This window comes from Pinus tabuliformis, chromosome 6, assembly GCF_031772625.1.
Source record: "Pinus tabuliformis cultivar Carrire ecotype Pingquan chromosome 6, CPIR1, whole genome shotgun sequence".
NCBI classification, from domain to species: domain Eukaryota; kingdom Viridiplantae; phylum Streptophyta; class Pinopsida; order Pinales; family Pinaceae; genus Pinus; species Pinus tabuliformis.
Window position 1 is genome coordinate 1,345,150,490 of NC_142292.1, and position 22,369 is coordinate 1,345,172,858.

Genomic DNA, 22,369 nt, shown 5'->3' on the forward strand with positions numbered 1-22,369 from the left:
AAGCCATTGCCTGGTCAAAACTAAGCAAAGTACTTCTTTAGGTAGAGCCCGTTGTGGGGCTCCGCCAGCTTGTTTCCTTCGAAATCAATTAACTCATATGATCCTTTTTCTAAAACTCGTTTAATAATGAAAGGACCGTACCACATACGCTTAAATTTTCCTGCCCCCAAGGCGTCCTTATCTTGGTCATAGACCAGGACAAGGTCACCTTCAGAAAAGACTCGAGGACGGATAGACTCATCATACTGCATTTTAACCCTTTTCTTATGGGCCTCATTCATTGTGGCGGCATCTCGACGCTTGCTCATCGAGATGTTCCAAGTGAACTAGGCGCTCCTCGAGACTCGAAGTCTCCGGAAGAAGCTCAACAGCCAACTTAAGAGATGGAATTTCACAATCAACCGGAAAGATAGATTCCATCCCATAAACCAACTGAAAAGGAGTAAAACCGGTAGCCGTTTTGACGGAGGTTCGGTATGCCCAAAGAGCCGAATACAACATAATGTGCTAGTTGGACCGATTTTTATTGATTGTCCGTTGGAGTATCGTCTTAAGAGTTTTATTGACTTCCTCGACCTGTCCATTGGCCTGAGGATAATAAGGGGACGAATGCTCTTGGCGGAAACCTAATTTAAGAGCCAATTCAGACATCAGTTGATTCTAGAAATGACTGCCATGGTCAGTGACAATCTCTCTTGGGATATCGAATCTTGAGATAACCTGATTGAAAAGAAAAAAAGCTTCCGTGTCACTATCATTCTTATAAGTAGGCATGGCCTTAGCCCACTTCGTAAAGTAGTCTACAACCATGATAATGTACTTGTGATTCGCCGCTGAAGGTGGATTACAAGTTGTAAAATCAATACCCCACTTGGTAAAGGGACTGACGGTGACAACGGGAAAAAGGGGAGCTGGATGCGCGCGCATCTTCCGAGTAAAAATTTGACACGGGTGACAGCGTTTGACCGCTTCCACACAGTCTTTAAAGAGTGAAGGCCAAAAATAGCCGGCACGTAAGATGCGCTGGGCTGTAGCAAGCCCTGATAAATGACCACCACAAGCTCCACTGTGGTAGTCATTGAGCACAGACTCTGCTTCCTCTAAGGTTAAACAACGCTGAAGGATGGAATCAACCCCTCGATGGTATAATGTGTCACCAATGATAACATAGCTTTTAGCCAGGTGACGTAATTTTCGATGTTCATCCTTGGAGAAAGTAGAGGGAAACTTCGAAGTCTGGAGATAGACAATGATATCTCCATATGAAGGGTCGAGTGAAGAGATGAGGAATAAATGTTCGTCGGGAAAACCTTCCTCATAAACAGTATCCTCTCCACAAGGAAGCTCAGAAATTAGCTTCGCGAAAACCATGGATTTATTAGACTTGGCAGACAAGAACTCGAGATCGAATTCTTGCAAAATGAATATCCATCTATTATATTTGCCCCCAATCACTTGCCTACTAAGGACAAATTGAAATGGATTGACCGCCACTAAGGCAAAAGTTTTGCGTAGCAAGATATAATGACGGAGCCTCTGGACAGCATGGACAGCTGCCAAGGCCAACTTCTCAACCGGAGAATAGCGAAGTTCAGGACCTATTAAGCCTCGACTCAAATAATAAATCACGTGCTCGACGAGAGCATCGTCCTCCTGAACTCGAACCATACCAATGGTTGATTCTACTACGGCGAGATATAAAAGGAAGTCTCTACCATAATCCGGTGGACTCAAAAGCGGGGCAGAGACTAATGCCTTTTTCAAAGCATCAAACAACCGCTGTGCAAAGTCGTCCCATGCAAATGGAACTCCTTTTGGTAGAAAACGCATGAACCCTTTAGTGATCTCGGCATAGTTTGCTATAAACCATCTTAAGAAATTAGCCTTCCCTTGAAGAATCTGAAGTTGTCTAATTGAGGACGGGGTAGGCAACTGAACTATCGCCTCAACCTTGAAGGGATCAACCTGGATCCCTTCATTAGACACAATGAACCCTAACAACCGACCGGACGTAACCACGAAAACGCACTTGTTGGGATTCAACCGGATTTTATAAAAACGACATCGTCCAAAAACCAATCGAAGATGACTAGGATGATTGGTTCTCTTTCGAGAACGAGCAGCGAGATCATCCAAGTATGCCTCGATGACATGTTTGATGTCGTGAAAAGCATATGACATGGCCCGCTGAAAAGTGGCTCCAACATTTTTAAGACCAAAAGGCATCTTTCTATATGCAAAGGTACCCCAGGGACATATAAAAGCTGTCTTATGTTGATCTTCAGGATGGATAGAGATTTGATTATAACCTGAAAAACCATCCATGAAGGAAAAAATTTCATTACCCGCACACTCATCGATAATCTGATCAATGAATGGCGTGGGTGTTGTTGGGAAAAGTATCCATTCGAAATGCCCCTATCCCACTCTAAGGTGTGATAGTGCCTTAGCAACAAACAAGGAAAACTACTTGAGTATTTCTTCTTTATGAAATGTAAATGAGGAGAAAGGATATAACTAACCTGTGTCTTTTGCTAGTTTGTTGATCCAATCTCTCCTCTCTTAGGTGGCTCCCAGCTCCTTGCTCCTTCACCGGCCCAGCTTCACTGAATTCCTGCAAGATCACAAGAGAGAGAAACTACACGAAGATACAAATATACATTCATAAAAAGCTCGAGATCAGATTAAGCTAAACATGTAAGTATAACAAAACATCATTGATACACAACATGTAGGAGAAACTCAAATAGTTTATTGATATGATAAGAAAGTCCAAGAGGAGATACAACCAAGTGAGTTCCGATCCAGCATCTACCTCCCAGCAAAGGAATCCCTTCCTCTCCTCCAACAAAGCATAAATCACCCAATGTACTAATCTCAATCTCAAACCAACAACAATTCTCTGCAAAGTACAAAATTCCAGCTCCCAGATCTCTGGGATGAGGGATCCATATATAGATGTAAGAAGAGAGGATGAGTCAGCTTATGTTTTAACTTCTGGCTTCTCTCTGTCAGTTCTTTCTTCCACTTGGAGGTTGAGAGCCTCTTACTCATCACTAGTCGAATTCATTGAGGCAAGTGTCACTGGAGAAGATTATGGAAGTTTCCATGGTATTTCCACCTCGTTGAATGAGCTTGCCATTTGTCATTTCCCGCTCAGCGCACCCTGGTAGTGTATCCAAGTGCATTGCAACGCACCTAGCCAGTGCATTTGGGTGCTTTGCGACGCAGGCAGCTAGTGGAGCTTCTGAATTGACCCTAAATTGACTGTTTCTGAGTGGTTTTTGGTGGAGAACTTCTGGGAGAAGCTGTCATTGGTTGACCTTGTTCCTTTAGGAGCTGTAACAACATCTTTAGGGACTTTGGATCCCTTGGATTATGGACATTTCATGCTTATAGTTGTAAGGCACAAAAATGTCTGTAACAGTTGCCCCCTAAAGTATGAGGCTGTTTATCGGGTGAAATGCTTTATTAGGAGGATCCGAAGTTCATTCAATGCTGGGAGGAGACCTGTAATAAGATACAATACAATACATTATTTTTCATTTTGTTTTCATGATCTAGCTGAGGCGGGCATTCCCATGCTCAGCTTTATAAATTCATTTTTATGTACATAGGACAGACAATCGTCTGATGGTAGACTGATGATCCTGCTAAAATCATCATCCCTTTGGTAGGATGATTGTCTGTGCTGTAATGCTGTACATGTCAATGTCTTTATTTTTCCTGAATATATATCGCAGCCCGGATGGATGAAACTAGATCTGGGGTCTTCAATCTCGTCCGATCTTCACTCTAAGTACAAGTCAATCCATGTGAGAAATGTTTTGAAGTCGAACATGGAAAGACATCGCTTGATTACCAGTCAATGATGTAAACTGTTAACAAGCGCGGGAGGAATCACCGATAATGATAATGACCCTCAAGGTACTGCAGTACAATTCACATCGTGTGAATAAAGGACTTGGCGTCGAACACCACGCAAAATCTTTCGGTCGAAGGTCATTGATGTATACCTGTCGCCGAAAGTGAGAAACTTGCCATTGAGGCATGCAAGCTTCAAAGCACTGAAGGGGGTGTTCCTAGATCAACTTCTTGGATAATGAGCTGATGTCGACAAGAAGCGATCCGTCAAAGGAGGGCCTTGATGTATCCCACATCAATGACACGGAACGGAGCAAATGATTTTGATGGAGGTGAAAACGATCTGATGATGTATGGTTCAGGGTGGCGGTCATGAAAGAATGAAGTATAATGTATGGTAGTGGATGGGACATGGTTGACTTCTCTGGATGACTTCTCTTGAACATATTGGTGACACTTGTGTGATGGATCGGTAGCATTTACCCCAAAGGTGGATGGTATGGCGAGACCATGGCGTTGTGACCGGTGAATGAAACAACCCAACTTGACTCAGGCATGGAGCGGAAGTTTCATGTTCAAGAGCGACTTGCTACCAATAAAAGTTCTTTGAGTTTCATCCCAATTTTTCCCCAGTCGTTGCTGACCAGCACCTCTTTATTTTTGTCAAGCTTGAGGAGGATAACATATGCTTGTTCTATAATTTGCCCTTCGGGCAAACCCATCGCTATGTTTTAACGAGCCTAGCGATAGTGAAACTCGTTCTCGTCTAAAGACAAGTTTGTCGCTATTAATGTTTTTAACGAGTCTAACGACAAAGATAACTTAGTCCTTTTCATTTTTAGAGAGTCTGAAAAGGTACGTAAAGTTAACTCCGAAAGTCCTTTTTCGTCATCTAATCCCTTAAGTCCGAAAAAGTATAAAACAATACAGAAGGGATGGATTTTCGATAGTTTTAACGAGCCGAACAAAACAAGCGCTCGATCTTTTTGTGCAATAATCCCTCAGGTCCAAAAAGATTAAAATATAGAGGAGGGATAAATCTTGCGGTCGCTTTAACGAGCTGGAAGGCCAAAACTCGGCAATCTTTTCATATTTTACGAGTTAGATGAAAAGAGCTTAAAGAAGACTCGTCTTTTGAGGAACGAGTGATAAAATGGGTAGCAACTGATTCCAGGTAAGGGTTGGAATTTTCCAAGCACGGCAGTGTCACAAGGATGGCTAGTGAAATCACTCTTCGTAGCTGTTCCTCAAAATGGGTAAACAATCATATGGAGGTGAATTATCGGCCAATAGAAAAGTGGAGGTGACGGTGCAAACATGACCAAGGCTTTAATGGCTGATAATGTTACATTCATGGTGGTTATTTACCGGAGGATAATTCATTTTTTAACGAGCTTAAACGTGGGTTGAAACACTTGCTCGATCTTATGTTTATTTTTTAACGAGCATGAACTATTTGCTAAAACTGCTCGATCTTATGTTTATTTTTTAACGAGCATGAACTATGTGCTAAAACTGCTCGATAACATGGTCTAGTTTTGTTTTTTACCATAAATAGCTTTGCCTTTTCAAAGATAGTACTGTACCCTCAATTGCTGCATCAAACTAGTTATAAATGAATAACATTTGCTTGAAAATGAGATTAAAACACTAATATTTCACTTTGAACTACGTAAAAAGCAATAAAAAAGTGTTTTTACCTCTCATTTTACCATTTCATTTGAACTTGGTTTGTTGGAGCTCTAGAGGTACCTCTTCCCCCTTGATTTTCATCAGCTGATTTCGGGAGATTCTGTGGACGATTCTCGGCATCGTCTGGACTAGGTAGGAGCTAAACCTGAGCTCTTTCATTTCATGGTTTCCTTTCTGCATTTTGTGCTTCATTCCCTGATTTTCTGAGCCCTTGGGGTTTGATGGGGTCGCTCTGCCATCAACGCACCTTGGACACTCGAAACCTGCGCTGAATGTCAAGCAGTATGAAGGCAGTTTGACATTCAACGTAGGTGGAACACTGTGCAGGTGCGCTGGGCGCAGAAAAGGAATTTGTTGCACAGTTTTTGATAAAAAAAATTTGCTTGTTTCTCATCAAAACCAGGATCTAAACTCCTCTCATGTTTGTTTTTGCAGAGATATTGGAGCAAAAATGACCCTTACATGGCGAGAACGAGAACATGAAGAAGAGGACATGATTGCCCTACATGATCCTGTTACAGTGAACGCGCTGCGGAACTGTGGTCTGCTGAAGTTCTTCCGCATCTCTAGCATGAGACAGCAGATCGACCTTTTGCAGTATTTGCTCGATGCTTGGGATCCTATCAACCAAGTTTTCCAGATTAGGGGCAAATCCATCCCCTTGACTGTAGTAGATATTTACTTCTTGACTGGCTTATCGTGGCGGGGTGCCCCCATTTCTTTGTCAAGTTCGGCCCGAGGGAGTGACTCTGTGAGAGATTATGTCTGCCAGTATTGCAGGGAAGGATCTTAGCCGAGTAAAGACGACAAGATCATCATTTGAGACGTCGCTGATAGGTCCCTCAGGTCTATTCTGTTCACTTTTGTTAGGATGGTCGGGAGTGCATCTCTTCATGTGGCCAACAGGTCCTATATGCAGCATGCCTTGGAGTGTCTCCAACCGAAAATATTCAACTGGTGTGATGCGGTACTTCTTGTGATGAAGAGTCAGTTGACCAAGATAAAGGACGGGAGGTTGAAGAACTTTGGGTTTGGTTCTATTTTGACCGCCTTTGCCTTGGAGAAGATACCACTGATGCAGCCACAGTACATTGCACTCGACTTGCCTTCTCCTACTGAACCACACATACAGAGATGGGTTGACCATATGTCTAGGCATGCTGGTCAATCTCAGATTTCTTTTTCTGATACCTTCTTCAGGTGGTTTGATTGTCAGGAGATGGTCTATGCCGAGTATCCATATACTGGCATGGACTTCCGGGGTGATCCGGATTTAGTACTACCGGATGGCGAGCAGTGGGGCGCTATCGGTAAAATCTTTGACCATATCACTGTTTACTGTTTTTATTTATAATGTCCTTGTGTTTTATTCTATCAAGACTTTAATCAAACTCATGTGTACATGCAGATGTTGGTCCTGTTCGTCCAGTAGTTCGCCTGAGAGTGCCAGCCGCTGCCCCAGCAGGAGAGGCTGCCGGGAGGGTTATTCTTCGTGACCTTGATGTGGCCGAGACCCTCTCAGCTGTGTAGGAGCAGGTTGAGAGCCTTACTCTAGGTATTCTAGATGTGAGGAACGACGAGTTACCTTTACAGTTGCAGCGGCATAATACTGGTGTGCCTAGACGATGGACTCGTCTCTTACGCATGATCGCACAGGCCATGACTTGCTATCACGAGCATCATTAGACTAGGGTGCCCCCTAGCATTTTGAGTTTTTGGGTCATGTGACCGATTTTGTCTTGGTTACAGAACATTATATGTAAACCGTAAACAGCTATATATGTATTTTGATTTTCGGGTTTTATTCTGGTTGAGTTATATGATCCACATGTAAAACATTGATGATGTGTTTCTTTTTACAAATGTCGCAAATGTCTATCTAACACATAGTTTGCTAATGAGTCGGTTAATGTGTTTAAGTTTCTGGAAATATGTTGGTATTGAATAAAATCAAATTGTCTTTCCAAAATCTTAACTCTTAGGAACATGCGATAAATAACTGGATTTCAGACAGAATATATACCATTAAGTTGTAGTATTACGAGTTGTGAGTCTAGCCTGACGATTAGTCGGCGTATAGCATGGGTGATGGCATCAGAGAGAAGTTCTATCAACGTGCTATACTCAGCGATGTTATTCGTTGATTTACCGATACATACACCTCTGAAACTTACTAACTCGCCGCTTGGATAAAAAATGGCCCAGGCTGCGGAGGACAGGTTCCGCGAACTACGACTCACTCTGTCGGCATATCCAACACATGTCTCGAAAAGGTTTGACATCTGCAATAAATGTAAAAAGGTGGATTACTCAACCAAAATGAACACTTTAGCGAAAACAAAATACAACAAAAGCATATTGGTTACTATTTAAGCATAGTAACGCTTGAGGTACAACCCATTACGAGGTTGCGCCAATGGAATTCCATCATAATCCATTAACTCATAGGCTCCTTTTGCTAACACTCCTTTAACAATATAGGGGCCCATCCATAAAGAATTAAATTTACCTGCTCCCAATTTATCGGATTCTTGGTCGTAAAGCAAGACCAAGTCACCTTCTGAGAAGACACGGAGTTTGACATTTTTGTCGAACTGTGCCTTGACTCGTTTCTTATGGGCTTCGTTAGCCAAAGCGGCATCAAGATGGGTTTCATCCAATTGGATTAACTCCAAGAAACGGGCCTCTTCTTCTGAAGTTCCGGGGAGGAGATCGATTGCGAGTTTAAGAGACAAAATTTCGCACTGGACTGGTAAGACTGCTTCCAGGCCATATACCAGTTGGAAGGGTGTGAACCTGGTTGCATTCCTTACCGATGTTCGGTAAGCCCACAAGGCTGAGTACAGGATTAGGTGCCACCTTCTTTTGTGAACTCTGATCATCCTTTGCAACATACACTTCAGGACCTTGTTGATCGCTTCAACTTGTCCGTTGGCTTGCGGATAATACGGAGTAGAGCTGTCGTGAGATAGCCCTAGCTTGGCAGCTAATTCAAGCATCATGTGATTGCGAAAATGCGATCCATGATCTGTGACTATAGCCTGTGGTACGCCGAATCTGGCGACTACATGATTGAAAAAGAAAAGGGCAACTGTTTCACTAGTGTTATCTAATGTAGGCATCACCTCGGCCCATTTGGTAAAATAGTCAACTGCGACTATAATATACCCATGCCCCCCGGTCGAGGTGGGGTTACATGTCATGAAATCGATGCTCCGTTTGGCGAATGGCCCAACAGCAACTATTGGCTGTAGAGGTGCGGGTGGTCTTCTGGTTTTGCTATCAAAAATTTGACAAGCATGGCAACTTCTGACTACGGTTATGCAATCTTTGAACATTGTTGGCCAGAAGTATCCTGCTCGTAAGATTTTTTGTGCTGTAGCATAACCAGATTGATGCCCCCCCACAAGCTCCTGAATGATACTCATTCAGAGCTTTCTCGGCCTCCTCATGGGTGAGGCACCTTCTCAGAACTGTATCGACACCACGACGGTAAAGTGTATCACCGATGATCATGTAGTCTTTTGCTTGGTATCGTATATGTTTCTGTTCTGAGTGAGAGGTGTTAGGCCTAAACTTTTGGGTTTGGAGATAAATTATTATATCTCCATACCACTCATTTCTTGTGGATATCAGAAACAAATTCTCGTCCACGATTGATTCTTCGGATGTTTCATCGTTGGATGACGATGGGAGATCGCATAATAATTTTGCAAAAACTAGAGCTTTCTTTGATTTGGATTTTACGAATTCCAGATCAAACTCTTGAAGGATTGCTATCCATTTTGAATATTTGCCCCCCAGCAACTGTCGCGACAATATATAAGTCATGGGGTTGCAATCAGACAGAATGGTAGTTTTCCGAAAGAGGACATAGTGTCGAAACCTTTGTATCGCTTGAACAGCTGCAAGCGCTAGTTTTTCAACATAAGAATATTTACTTTTTGTATCATTTAAGTTTTTACTTAAATAATATATAGGGTGTTCAATTCCATCGACTTCTTGAACTAAAACCATTGCGATGGTCATATCTGCTGCAGCCAGATACAGGTTAAAATCTCTTTGATAATCGGGGGCATACATTAATGATGCTTTTATTAAGGAATCTTTTAAAGCATCAAAGGAAGCTTGCGCAACCTGATCCCAAACGAAGGGAACCTCCTTTTTTAAAAGACGTGTATAACCTTTAGCAAGTTCGGTGTAATTTGGAATGAACCTCCTCAGAAAGTTTGCTTTCCCTTGGAGTTTCTGAATCTGAAGCAAATTTGAAGGTGGAGGCAAATTTATGATTGCATGTACCTTGCACGGGTCGAGACGAATCCCATCCTTGGAGACTACAAAGCCAAGTAAACGACCAGAACTGACGCAAAATACACATTTGTGTGGATTGAGTCGTATCTTGTAGTGTCTGCAACATAGAAATATCGCTCTTAAATGCTGTGGATGATCAGTCCGCTTTCGCGAATGAGCCGGAAGGTCATCGAGGTATGGTTGAACGATGTTCTTGATGTCATGGAAGGCATAATTCATTGCCCTCTGAAGCGTCGCCCCTGAGTTCTTTAAACCAAAGGGTAATTTTCGATATGCGAATGTGCCCCACGGACAAATGAATGTAGTCTTTGACTGGTCCTGTGGGCAGATACTTATTTGATTATATCCGGAAAATCCGTCCATGAATGAAAAGATTTTGCATCCGGCGCATTCATCAATTATCTGGTCGATGAAGGGTGTAGGGTGATTGTCTTTTGGACAAGCTTGATTTACATCCCTATAATCGACACACACTCTAATTGTCCCCTGTTTCTTCATAATAGGGACAATATTCGATACCCAATCGGTTAGAGGAACCGGGTAGATGAAACCAGCATGGAGAAGTTTTTCAACTTCTGCCTTAATGGCAGCGGCTTTCTTGGGGTGCACCTGCCTGAGCCGTTGTCGTACCGGTTTGACATCCAGATACATCTTAATTTCATGTTCAATGATACTCGAGTCCATGCCTGGCATTTGACTATATTACCAAGCAAAGACATCTCTGAATTCGCGAAAAAGAGCGTTATATATTTCCAGTTCTGAAGGAGAACAACCTTTGCCGACATAAATATTCTCTACAACATTCATTTTAGTCAAGATATTTATGGCTATAGTCTCTTCAATATTGGATAAGTTTCGCTCGGAATCCACCGTATTTACAGTATTTGAAAGGAATTCAAAAACTGAAGGATGATAAAGGTCATCTTGAGTATCTTCTTCATAATCTAGAAGAAGGGAACGATGGTGGAAATCATCCCATGGTGTCCCTTCAATCAACATTGATTGTACAATTCCTTCGTCGGTTCCATGCACTCGCGACCAAGGATCTGAAGGGGTACCATATTCTCTAGACCTATCTACCCAAACGCTTGATGAGCGTTGATTCGAGTTTGCCTCCCATGCTAGAAACATTGATTTCTACAATATTTCTATTGGGCTTGGGGGCAAAACCATTTCATGATCCATGTTGATATCATTTTCTGAGATCTTCGTGGAAGATATCATATTGCAGGTTCCTATCGACACTACTTATGCCAAGTTGATTGGAGGTGGAAGAGCGAAAGTTCCCATTAGTATAGGATCTTTTAGTAGGCCTACTCTGATATTCTGAAGCGAATGGGGGCTTCCATGGATCATGGGAATGCTTCCTGTAACTTGTGAACCGTTGGGGAGGAAGTTTTGTTGGTCGATGATCGTAATCCCTCCTCGAAAGGGGAATGCAATCTTTCTAAAATAGGTCGACACAACAGCTGCCATGGCATAGATCCACGGTCTTCCTAGTAGGATGTTGTAATCAAGATTTCCATCGATGACTTCAACATCTATTTCTACTGTTTTTCCCCCTAGTTCAATCTTCAAGTTATTTAGGATACCATATGGGGTATATGACCTTCCGTCGAATGCTTTTAATGTCGTCGAAGATCGCGACAAGGTTGGAGATCCTAAAGTTTTCCAACAACTCATCGACATAATACATGTAGATGCCCCCTCATCAATAATTGTTCGATGAACAGTTTTGTTGAGGGCTTTCACTTGAATAAGGAAAGCTAGTTGGGCTAGTAACTGAGGATCATATCCTTTATGGTCAAAGGATAAAAGATTGGAATCCTTAGGATCAATCCCACCAATGGCTGATAACAAAGCCTGCCTTTGGGATGGGCAATTTTGTAGCACCTCAAGTGTCGACATAGCGGATGGCGATTGGGCCAAATCTTCCACTATGTTATAACGCTGTGCCGCTCTAGCGCGGGGATTAAATGTCGACTTGTGTACTACTCCCTTTGGCGGTTTTATTGTTAATTCAAGAATGATGGGTGGTTCAGCTTCTGTTGAAGTTGTTGTCGAACTACTTGGTTGATCTTTACCCTTGTCATTCGACAGCTGCGGATTCCCGTAATCTTTGTTCCTTGTCGAAATCAAAGCATCATTTTGTTGCTTCGAAATCGACAGCATTAGCACTTGCGACGGTTAAGCATTTCCACTTTCAACCAGATTTGTGCCTGGATTTGGAAACGGGTCAGTTAACACAGCTGAGGTTTGCGAACTCTTAAAGAATCTTTTAAGCTCAGCTTTGTATGGACATTCTCTCGTCCAGTGATTCTCATCACATATCTGACACCCGAAAGGGGGTTTCCTATCTCCAGGAGGGTTTGAAGAAGTTTTTTCAGGAGATGATTCACCCTATTTCTTCTTCTTCCCTTTACTTTGTTTCTTCTTGCTTCCTGGTTATTTGGTTTCTTTGCTCTTATCTGCTGATACGACATTTACTTCCGAAGCAAGAATTTCGTCTTTTTCATTTTGATCTGAAATCTTACGGGCTTTCTTGGAGGCAGCCTTTGTCAATTTCGCGTTTGTCGTGCCAATCACGCCATTGCCGGCGTGAGAGTCATTGTTTGATTTAGGAGGAGGAGGAATTGAGAATTCCGGTCTAGGGGTGTCAGGTATTTTGTCGTAGAGCGTGCCAGACTGGGTATAGACCAAGTCTAGATATTGCGCACGAGCGATAACTTGCTCTTCCGTTACGACTCCCCCCTTTGCCACATCTTTCGTTATGGCAGGAAGTAACGACTTGATAAACCATTCAGCTAATAGCTGATCGGGAACGTACGTTTTTACCATCCTACGATGACGTCACCACTCATGTATATGATCAGATATGTGAGTGGCCGTTGTCTGCTTGAAGTTTGTTAAGATTTCCGTTCCCGTTTCATACCTTATCGGTAATTGAAAATGGGTTAAGAAAGTCGTGGATAAGGTACTGAAATTGTCGAACGAAGCTCTAGGCAATTCAATATACCATTTTGCCGCTGGACCCGTTAACGTCCTCTGAAAAAGGCGAAGCCTTATCGAATCATCGTTCAGGGTGTTTGATGAACCCCATAGTTGAAATGTCATCACGTGATTCGATGGATCTTCACCTGGATTTCCATTAAATTTAGGAATGTCTGATGGAAGTTTATGAGGGATCGCTGGCCACCAAGGGGCGTAAGCAATTGGATCATTTGTTAACCGGTGTAAATCGGGTAACTCTAAAGTTGCCACGAATGGTAACTGCTGATTCAGGTTAGGTGCAGCATACCCAGGGTACGATGGAATTGCCTGAGAAGTTGGCCTTTGCATACCAGCATAATGTAGTTGATGCTGGTACGAATGATATGGTTGGTGGACATGACCACTATAAAGTGGTTGATTTTGACCATTTTGAATGTACGGCTGTCCACTGTTCACAAAGATCTGCTGCTCAGAACCTTGGTACACTTGTTGGTATTGCACCAACCACAGTTGTGAAGCCATGTTCTGTTGCGCTATACTAACCGTTGGACCAAGGTGTGGGGTAATTGTACCCATTTGGACCTGTGTCGTCCCACCAGTTGGCGATTGTGGTTGAGTGACAGGGTCAAGGGGCTGTTGCATTACAACCTGAGAAATCTGAGGTTGACATACAACAGGCAGCGTTTGAACTTGTGACACTGTCACAATAGCTGGTGTAGTCGAGATGTTCGACATAGGTACACATTGTTGCATCGAATACACAACCCTTGGTTGTTGGGGTAGTATAGGTACCCAACCACTTGACGTAATTCTAGTATAACCTGAATACTGTTGTGAACTCCTGTATGGATATCCTCCCGGAGGGGGTAATGAAAGGGCATACTGCCCCCCATACGGTGGTAATTCGGAACTCAAGGGGATTGTCTACCCTTGCAGACTGGATTGCCCAAATTGACCTCCAAATGGATCAATTTGGCGAGTCTCAACATAAGAGTTGCCAGATATTATTCTGGAGGAACAAACAGGAACGGACCATACTGTCAACATAGTCCCTGGATGGACTCCTTCTAGCGGTTGTGAGCTAGTCGGGACAGATGGTATGCCAACAAACATTGTCAGAGTGACGGCAGGGAGTTCTGCTGTCGCTGTGTCAGTCGACACAGTCCTAGATGTTGACGGTTGTTCAGACATTTTGAGTCTATCCAAAAGATTACCTAGCGATTTTACAGGAACTCCCACTGGTGGTAGACTAACTTCTAATGTCGAAGGAAATAGAGTGACCCTGACTCCAAAATGTGTTGGAGTACTTGCTTGCGGATCTTCTACAATTTCCTCTATCGCAATCAAACTAGGTGGAAGGGGAAGACCGTCAGGTCCGTAAAATATTTCTGGTGCCGAAGAAGGGGTTGAATCGACAACGGCAGATGTTTGAGAAGCAAGACTCTCCGAATCGGTTGCAGATGGAACTGGTTCAGTAACACAAGTGTTTGCTCTCAGACTAGGATCAGTATCACTGTCCCTCTGTGGTTGTTGAACTTCTTCTATAGAGGCAGGATTTCCAGAAATGTTTGGAGTAACTGGAATCTCAGATGTTGTTGGAACACTTGTTCTAACTTTAATAGGAGATTTCGAACCGGTTAAACGAGTTCGCTTTGTCCGTACTGTTTTCGATTCCGGAGACAAAGACGGTTGACTCGTAAGACTCCGCGAACGACGGGGTTTCAATTGACTTTCTTCCACGATTGCGGATTACTCGATCAACTAAAATACAAAAGGGGAAATATGTTTCCGAATTAAATGAATTTTAGATGCTTTGGAGACAACTTTCTTTTTCAATTTTAAAGAGTTGAGAAAAAGCAAAAGATGACTGTAGTCTCCTTCGATGTTTTAACGAGCCCGAAGTGACAAATGCTCGGATGGACTTTTTTCGTTATAGAGTTTGAAAAAGGCCAAAAGGAACTGCTCTGGAGTTCTAGGTAGAGGGTGTGCCAAACTTTTCGCAAAACCGCAGAATACTTTTTAAGGTACGGGCGGTCAATATTCCTGAATGCTGTGTTCAGTGCATTGCGATCAGTAGGGCGGCCGACACGACTTCCTATGGATAAAGGTTTTATGCCTATAGGGGTCTCCCAATATATACTCGACGGTACGTGGGAGCACAATCTGTACTGGTGCTTATCGTCTCTCAGGAGGAATCACCCAACCATGAGCGAGATCGACAGTCACCAGGTTTTACAACGCCGGAACACGTCTCTAGCCTAGACCACTATGTTGTGCGTTAAGTTACAAAGCATTGTTAAGTTCATTCAATTTATTTTAGGTTGATCTTTCTTAGAAGTTTTCCCTTTTTGGATCACCACGAGATGTAGATACAATTCCTAAATGCAGTCTAAAGATGATAAGCAAGCATTTATCTCTTTTCAACAATGAAAATCCTAGCTACAAGGGGAAAAGAAAGACACAATCTTTTCTCAAAGAGCAAAGAGCACACTGTAAATGCACTTTTGCTAAATCAAAGCATGCAAACTATCAATATGCAAATGCACAAATGCATGTATTTGTTTTCACTTTCTTAATATTGATGACTAAAAAGAAAGCTGTTGTACAAATTTGAATTCAATTTCAAGTGAAAACACAAACAAGTTTCTTTTTGAACTCAAAAAGACGATTACGACACTCATGATTTTGAAGTAAACACTTGTTTCGACACTAGAAATTCAAACCAAAAGACAAAAGTAAAAGCGTAATCAACTGTGAACAGCAAACAAACTCACTCCTAAGATCAAAACGACACTTACGAGAGGTCTAGATCTAAGGGCGACAGTATGACTAGTCTACTTTTGTAATGGGAAACTGCAAATGATGTAACAAACACACAAAAACAAATACAATTTATTTATACAACTGAGGCAGTATTAAGGCAAAGAAAAGGGGTTTCAGATAGGTACACACACTGATAACAGGCTGCAAAAAACAGAGACAAAACTGAGCAAAAAGAAGCAGAGAACCACAGCTGCACAAGGCAAAGGCTGATCAGCGCACCCCCAGCACAGAGAAACTGAATTGCAACGCAGGTAGCCCTCTCGGGACCTACGTTGAAATGCCGAACCTCTTCACAGAACCTGCGCTGAAGCAGAAACGAGAATTGTCTCTAGGTTCTGGGTCACGGTTTGCAGTTTAATCTACAGTTTTTGGCCGGATAAAAGCTATCAATTAGGTACAATTAGGAGGATGATTTAAAGGAGGACTAAGAGCTATCACAAAGGGCTGTTAGAGCACTTGTGGATCAGCTGTTCAGATCATAAAAATAGGCTTAGTCAATGGACTAGAGTGGCAGATCTCTACTTTGCATTTGGGTGCTTTGCAACACATGCAGAGAGGATGAGTCAGCTTATGTTTTAACTTGTGGCTTCTCTCTGTCAGTTCTTGCTTCCACTTGGAGGTTGAGAGCCTCTTACTCATCACTAGTCGAATTCATTGAGGCAAGTGTCACTGGAGAAGATTCTGGAAGTTTCCATGGTCTTTCCACCTCGTTGAATGAGCTTGCCATTTGTCATTTCCCGCTCAGCGCACCCTGGTAGTGTATCCAAGTGCGTTGCAACACACCTAGCTAGTGCATTTGGGTGCTTTGCAATGCAGGCAGCTAGTGGAGCTTCTGAATTGATCCTAAATTGACTGTTTCTGAGTGGTTTTTGGTGGAGAACTTCTGGGAGAAGTTGTCATTGGTTGACCTTGTTCCTTTAGGAGCTGTAACAACATCTTTAGGGACTTTGGATCCCTTGGATTATGGACATTTCATGCTTATAGCTGTAAGGCACAAAAATGTCTATAACAGTGGGGTAATTATCTTTCAGACAAGCCTTGTTTAGGTCCCTAAAATCGATGCATACTAGGATTGTTCCTTGCTTTTTTTCCATAGGGACTGGATTAGAAACCCAATCAGTAAGAGGAATAGGGTATATAAAACCCGCCTTTAGCAGCTTCTCAACCTCAGCTTTGATAGCTGCAGCTTTCCTAGGGTTAATTGGCCGAAGCCTCTGACGAACTGGTTTTGCATTTTCATATGTCTTGATCTCATGTTGAACTATAGAAGGATCAATGCCAGGCATTTCTTCACAAGACCAAGCAAATACATCACGATATTCCTTGAACAGGTCGGTGTAGATTTGAATTTCTTCAGGGGAATACTCAATTCTGATGAAGATATTCTCGATGGCGCTAGGTTCCATAGAGATGTTTATAGGTATCGTTTTTGAAATTATCGACATATTACCTTCGGCACGAATGTGTGTTGGAGCCAAAGGGTTTGACACCGTACAAACATCACTAGTGAGGAGCTCGGAGAATCTAGATTCTACTTCCTGCAATGGAGGAAGAAAGTATGAACGATGGTGTAAGTCTTCCCAAGGTCGATCTATACCCATTATTACTTTGAGGATTGCTTCTTCAGAAGGTAAAACCGAATCTAAGCAGTCCAAGGCAAAGGTATAATCAAGGCTCCAAGCCGGGGCCACATGACCATCTAACTCCTCTTCGGAAAAAGGAGTAGAATGGTTGTCTGCAGAGTCTACGATAGACTGATATCTAAGCTCAGTTGCAGATATAGGGAATGCCATTCCATTTACTTGTCCTTCAATTAATGTGGTCGTAGGTGAAGGCAAGGTCCAAGGGTCTGAAAAATAATGAGTTCGAAAGAACTCTTCTCGAGGAGACTCCTTTGATGATGAAATAGCATTGATTTTAGTGAAAGGAGAGGGAAGATCAAATGTACCCATCAATGAGGAATACATCCCTACTCCTAAATTCTCAGTTGGCGGGCGAGGGTTATCCACTAAAGGGACAATAGAGTCAGAGCTTGCTTGAGGATCGACTGGAAAATAGTCCAATTGATCCACCTTAACGATTTTCCCCTCATGAGGAAAGCAAATGACACGAAACAAAGTCGAAACAAAGGCATCCATCTCGTATACCCAGTTCCTTCCTAATAGGAGATTATAGTCTAGGTTAGCGTCTACGACCTCTACTTCAATATTGACGACCTTTCCCCCAACACATATAGGAAAGGCCGGGATAATCCCATGCGGCTTATGAGAATGACCATCAAATGCAGTCAAAATGGTGGGTGAAGGAATAGCCGAGGGTGATCAAATAGCCTTCCAACATGACATCGACATAACGCATGTGGAAGCTCCTTCATCTATCACGGTGCGAAAAATATTGATTTTTTGGTATGTAGACTTTATTTGGAAAGCCATATGATGAGGGAGTCACTTTTTGACATTTAACATGCCAAAAGTGAGCACTAAAGAGTCAGCTGGATCGACTGCTCCAATTGCGGAGAGTAAAGCACTTCTATAAGCCGGACACGACTGGAGAACCTCTAAAGCAGACATAGCGCACGGAATTTGAGCCAGATCCTCCACAATGGAGTAATTCTGGGCGGCCCTAGCATTAGGATTAATCGTCGCGCGTTTAGCAGAACCTTTCGGTATCCGTGGTATAGTCTCGACAGGGGGTTGCTCAATATGAAGGTCAATACTTCCGGGACAGTCTTGTCCTTGGAAGTTTAGGCTTCACCATAATCACGTGACCGAGTAGCCACATGAACATTAGAAACCATCATGAAAACATTTGACGATTTTTCCCCTTCCTGGTTGCCCCCAACGGAGGTTCCAGGGTTTGAACTCGCGCCAGCAAGAAGTTGCTGCCCTTGGGGAAACGGGTTGGTTAACATAGCTTGAGAACTAGAAGTCCCTTGCTATCCTAACAAGCACTGAGCGTCTTCAATCTTACGGCAGAGATGAGTTAGATGGTCTCCACTACACAATTTGCATGGAAACTTAACTTTCTTTCTTGACTCATTTCTACCACCACCAGCGTTGTTGCCCGATTTATTTGCATCAGGCTTCCCATCCTGGTTCTTTTTCTTACCTCGTCCTTTCTTTTTCCCATTGGAATTTTGATTTCATTTGGGGTTATCAGATTGGACGACATTTATTGAAGAAGTTTGGGAAGCGGGGGATTAGATGATGTGACTTGGTTGTTAGAAGCAGCTTGCAAGGACAACTGTTGCAATTGATTCAACAAGTTCACTGTAGTTGTGTCTACTGACCCAATGATACCATCTGCGTGCAGACCTGGCTTCGACTTAGCTACGTCAACCGTAGATACAGGAGCATCTGGCAAGTATTTCTGTAGGATCCCAGACTGAGAGTAGAGCAATTCTAATTGTTGGGCCCTAAAAATGGCTTGCTCCTCAGAATAGACTACTGACATGGAGACATCCTTGGAGATCTCGGGTTGTAAAGACTTCAAAAACCACTTGAGACGGTACTCTGGAGGGATTTCAGCTTTAATGAGCCTCTTTCTCCGTCTCCATTCCTAAATATGGTCATAAATGTGGGTTGTATTATCCTGACGAAAGGTGGCCAGAAGTTCAGTTCCGGCATCATAGCGGACAGGCAACTGAAAATGATTTAAGAAGATATTGGCTAAGTCAGCGAACGATGTAAAGCTGCCCCCTGGCAACTCTATATACCATTTGGCTGCATTACCAGTCAAGGTGCGCTGAAAGAGTCTCAACCTAATCGAGTCATCGATAAGGGAGTTAGATGAGCACCAGAAATGGAATGTGGTTACATGGTCGCCTGGGTCTTCACCACTCTTCCCTTCGAATTTTGGAATGTCCGAAGGGAGTTTGGTTGGGACTGGAGGCCAGGCCGGATTGTACTTGATTGGGTCATTTGTTAACTTAGTGAGATCTGGCAAGTTCAACGTTGCCAGAAACGGAAGCCTAGGAGGACCTTGGGGATTCCACCCAGACTAGGCAGAACTTCCAAAGCTCTGAAAAGATTGTCTTGGAATTTGGGAGACACCAGGCTACCTAAAGTAACCAGTAGAACCGGCTGAACCAAAAGGCAAGCCTTGTGGTCCAGCAAAATTCAGAGTTTGACCAACTCTGGCCGTATAACCTCCATAACCAGCAAAGTTTCCTCCTAAAGAATTGTAAGGAGTTGATAACCCCCGATACGGATTCCAAGCCGAAGCTAGAGGAGGAATAGTTTGAAACGAGCTAACCGTGGAGTATGGCCTATTCCCTTGCTGGCCGATAAACAGATTCCCAGTTCCCGTGCTACTAACCCCAGGGTTATTCCAACCTTGGAAAGGATTGCTGCTTTGTCCTACAGAAGAAAAAGGCATGGATCCTACCGTCGGGTTGGAATGTGGTATATGACCACTTCCAAAAGGAAAACCCTGGAATGAAGCCGATCCACCCATCATGGATGTAGCGGCACTAAACGGAACCGATGGAATACCCTGTGAGTGGGTGCCAAATGGGAAGAATCCAGTACCAAAAGCATTGGTTTGGGCATTTCCACTCGTGGACGGAATGGAGGTAGACCCAACTAAAGATGTGCTAGCAAAAGATCCAAACAAGGAAGCAGAGGAGATGGAAATGGTTCCTCCACCTTGCACCGATGTTGGGGTTTGCATAGTCGTAGCACTTGTAGAAGCCATGCTTCCAGTAGTGGTCATCGATGGTAAGCGCGTAGCGTAACTTGGACTTGACGGTCTATGCGTCGGAGTCCCAACGTATTGCAGTATGTCTGGATGAATAGATGGTAGAGGAGAATTTGGAGCTGCTAACGACTCTGAAAGTTCTTCTACCTCTATGTTATTCTTCTCTTGAAAGAGGACTCGAGAAAGGACTGGAGTGTCCCTCTCTTGTTCAGAAGTGCCAGGCCTTGCTTGGCCGCTAATGCCCCCGAGAGGAGGATCAATCCCTGATGCATCAATCGGCGTGGGATGGAACCCACCGGTAGTATTGCCTCTGCGCCTTCTAGGAGAAGGTTCTAAACTTGGTGGCGAAAGACCACGAAGTCTTCGAGACCATCTTGGAGATCGGTCAGCCACTTTGAATTTTTTGTTATGATCTAATTAAAGACTCAAAAAATTGAAAGCTAGGCCAACTAGGAGCACATAGCGCACACTATAAAGTCCCTAAAGATACAACCAGTCAAACAACTTCCAAGTATTTTCGCTCTGGGTGATTAAGACCGGACACCAAAATACGAGAAAGTGAATTGAGGGGCCTTCTGAAGATAGTCTGGGATGATGAGGGCCCAGTGCTCTCAGCGAAGGTATCAGAGGAAGTTACGCTAACCTCCTAACAACAGCCTGCACCGATGCAAGCCCCCAAGCTTCGCAAGGGTGCCCTCCAGTAGTACTGTCGAGAGTGATGCAACATCAACCTCAGGTGCCACATGATTCCCCTCCGCAGCCACCTGTGTAGTTCCCTAGGAGTAGCAACTATGGATACCAACTCGTCGCAGAAGCCAGGCGGAACAGTCATGAGGTAAGTTCGGACAAGTAGGAGAGGGGGTATCTCTCTTCCCTGTCTTCACAGACCCTCATTCTTAACTCCCAGATCCGGAGCTTTCCTGGTCTTCCTAACGCTATTGGATTTTCTCTCGTTATTCAGACTCCTACGTTTGACGTTTATATGGCCTTGGAGAGTTAACTCTCCACTCGCCTAATCCAAGGCCCTAAAATCATAATCTTGTTGGTGTAACTGACTAAAACAAAAATTTCTAGTGAATTTTAGTTAGCACTTGATTTTATTAGGTTGTTCTTTAAGTGACACGGTAACGGAAGTGAAACTAGTGGTGTTTTTTGACGCAAAAGAAATTAATAAAAACTTAACTACATGCACATGCACTTTTTCGTTTTTCGATGAAGAGCAATTTCTATAGGGTTCAGAGGTACTTCTAATAAAACAAAATTTTCTTTTCTTTTCGTTAATTCATACTTTACACTCACAAAAGCTAACAAAGCTATATATGCCTAAAAAGAGGATGCAAATCTATCCTAATGCAACAACTATATGTGGATGCAAGATTTAACACTACTCTAAAAACAAAAATGAAAGTTGCTTGCTTATCAATCTTTATCTTGCCACTTACAATGTCTAGATGGAAGATGAGATGTTACCATTCATTTCGTCTAAACACTAAAAACAAGTTCTAAGACAAACATAAAGCACTTTCACTTCACTAAAAGGAAACCAAATGAAAAGCAAGTTCAAGAAAGCAAAAATAGGATTTTCAAAAGATTTTCTTCAAAGCAACCAGCAAAAAAGTCTTTTCAAAAATGCTCTCAACAACACTGAAACTTGTGATTGAAGAATAGGCAATTTAAACACTTTTTTGAATCAACACCACTCAATGGATGAAAACTCAACAAAAATAAATGTGCTTGAAATCGCTCTTAACAATCAAAAGTAGTAATGAAAGCTTTGGCAATGAAAACCGAAAGATCCAAAAAGACAAATTCCAAGAAAGTGTCAATCAACAACTTTCATGAAACAAAGAAGTGGATGGTCACAAAAAGCGGTTCTGTCAAGCAAACAAAAAGTCACCAAAAGCAAGATTAACACAAAGATTGAATTCAATCTCCCTACCCTGATGAAACAAAGCAGCCAAGATTCCTAGCAAGAAATCTTGCGTGCTTT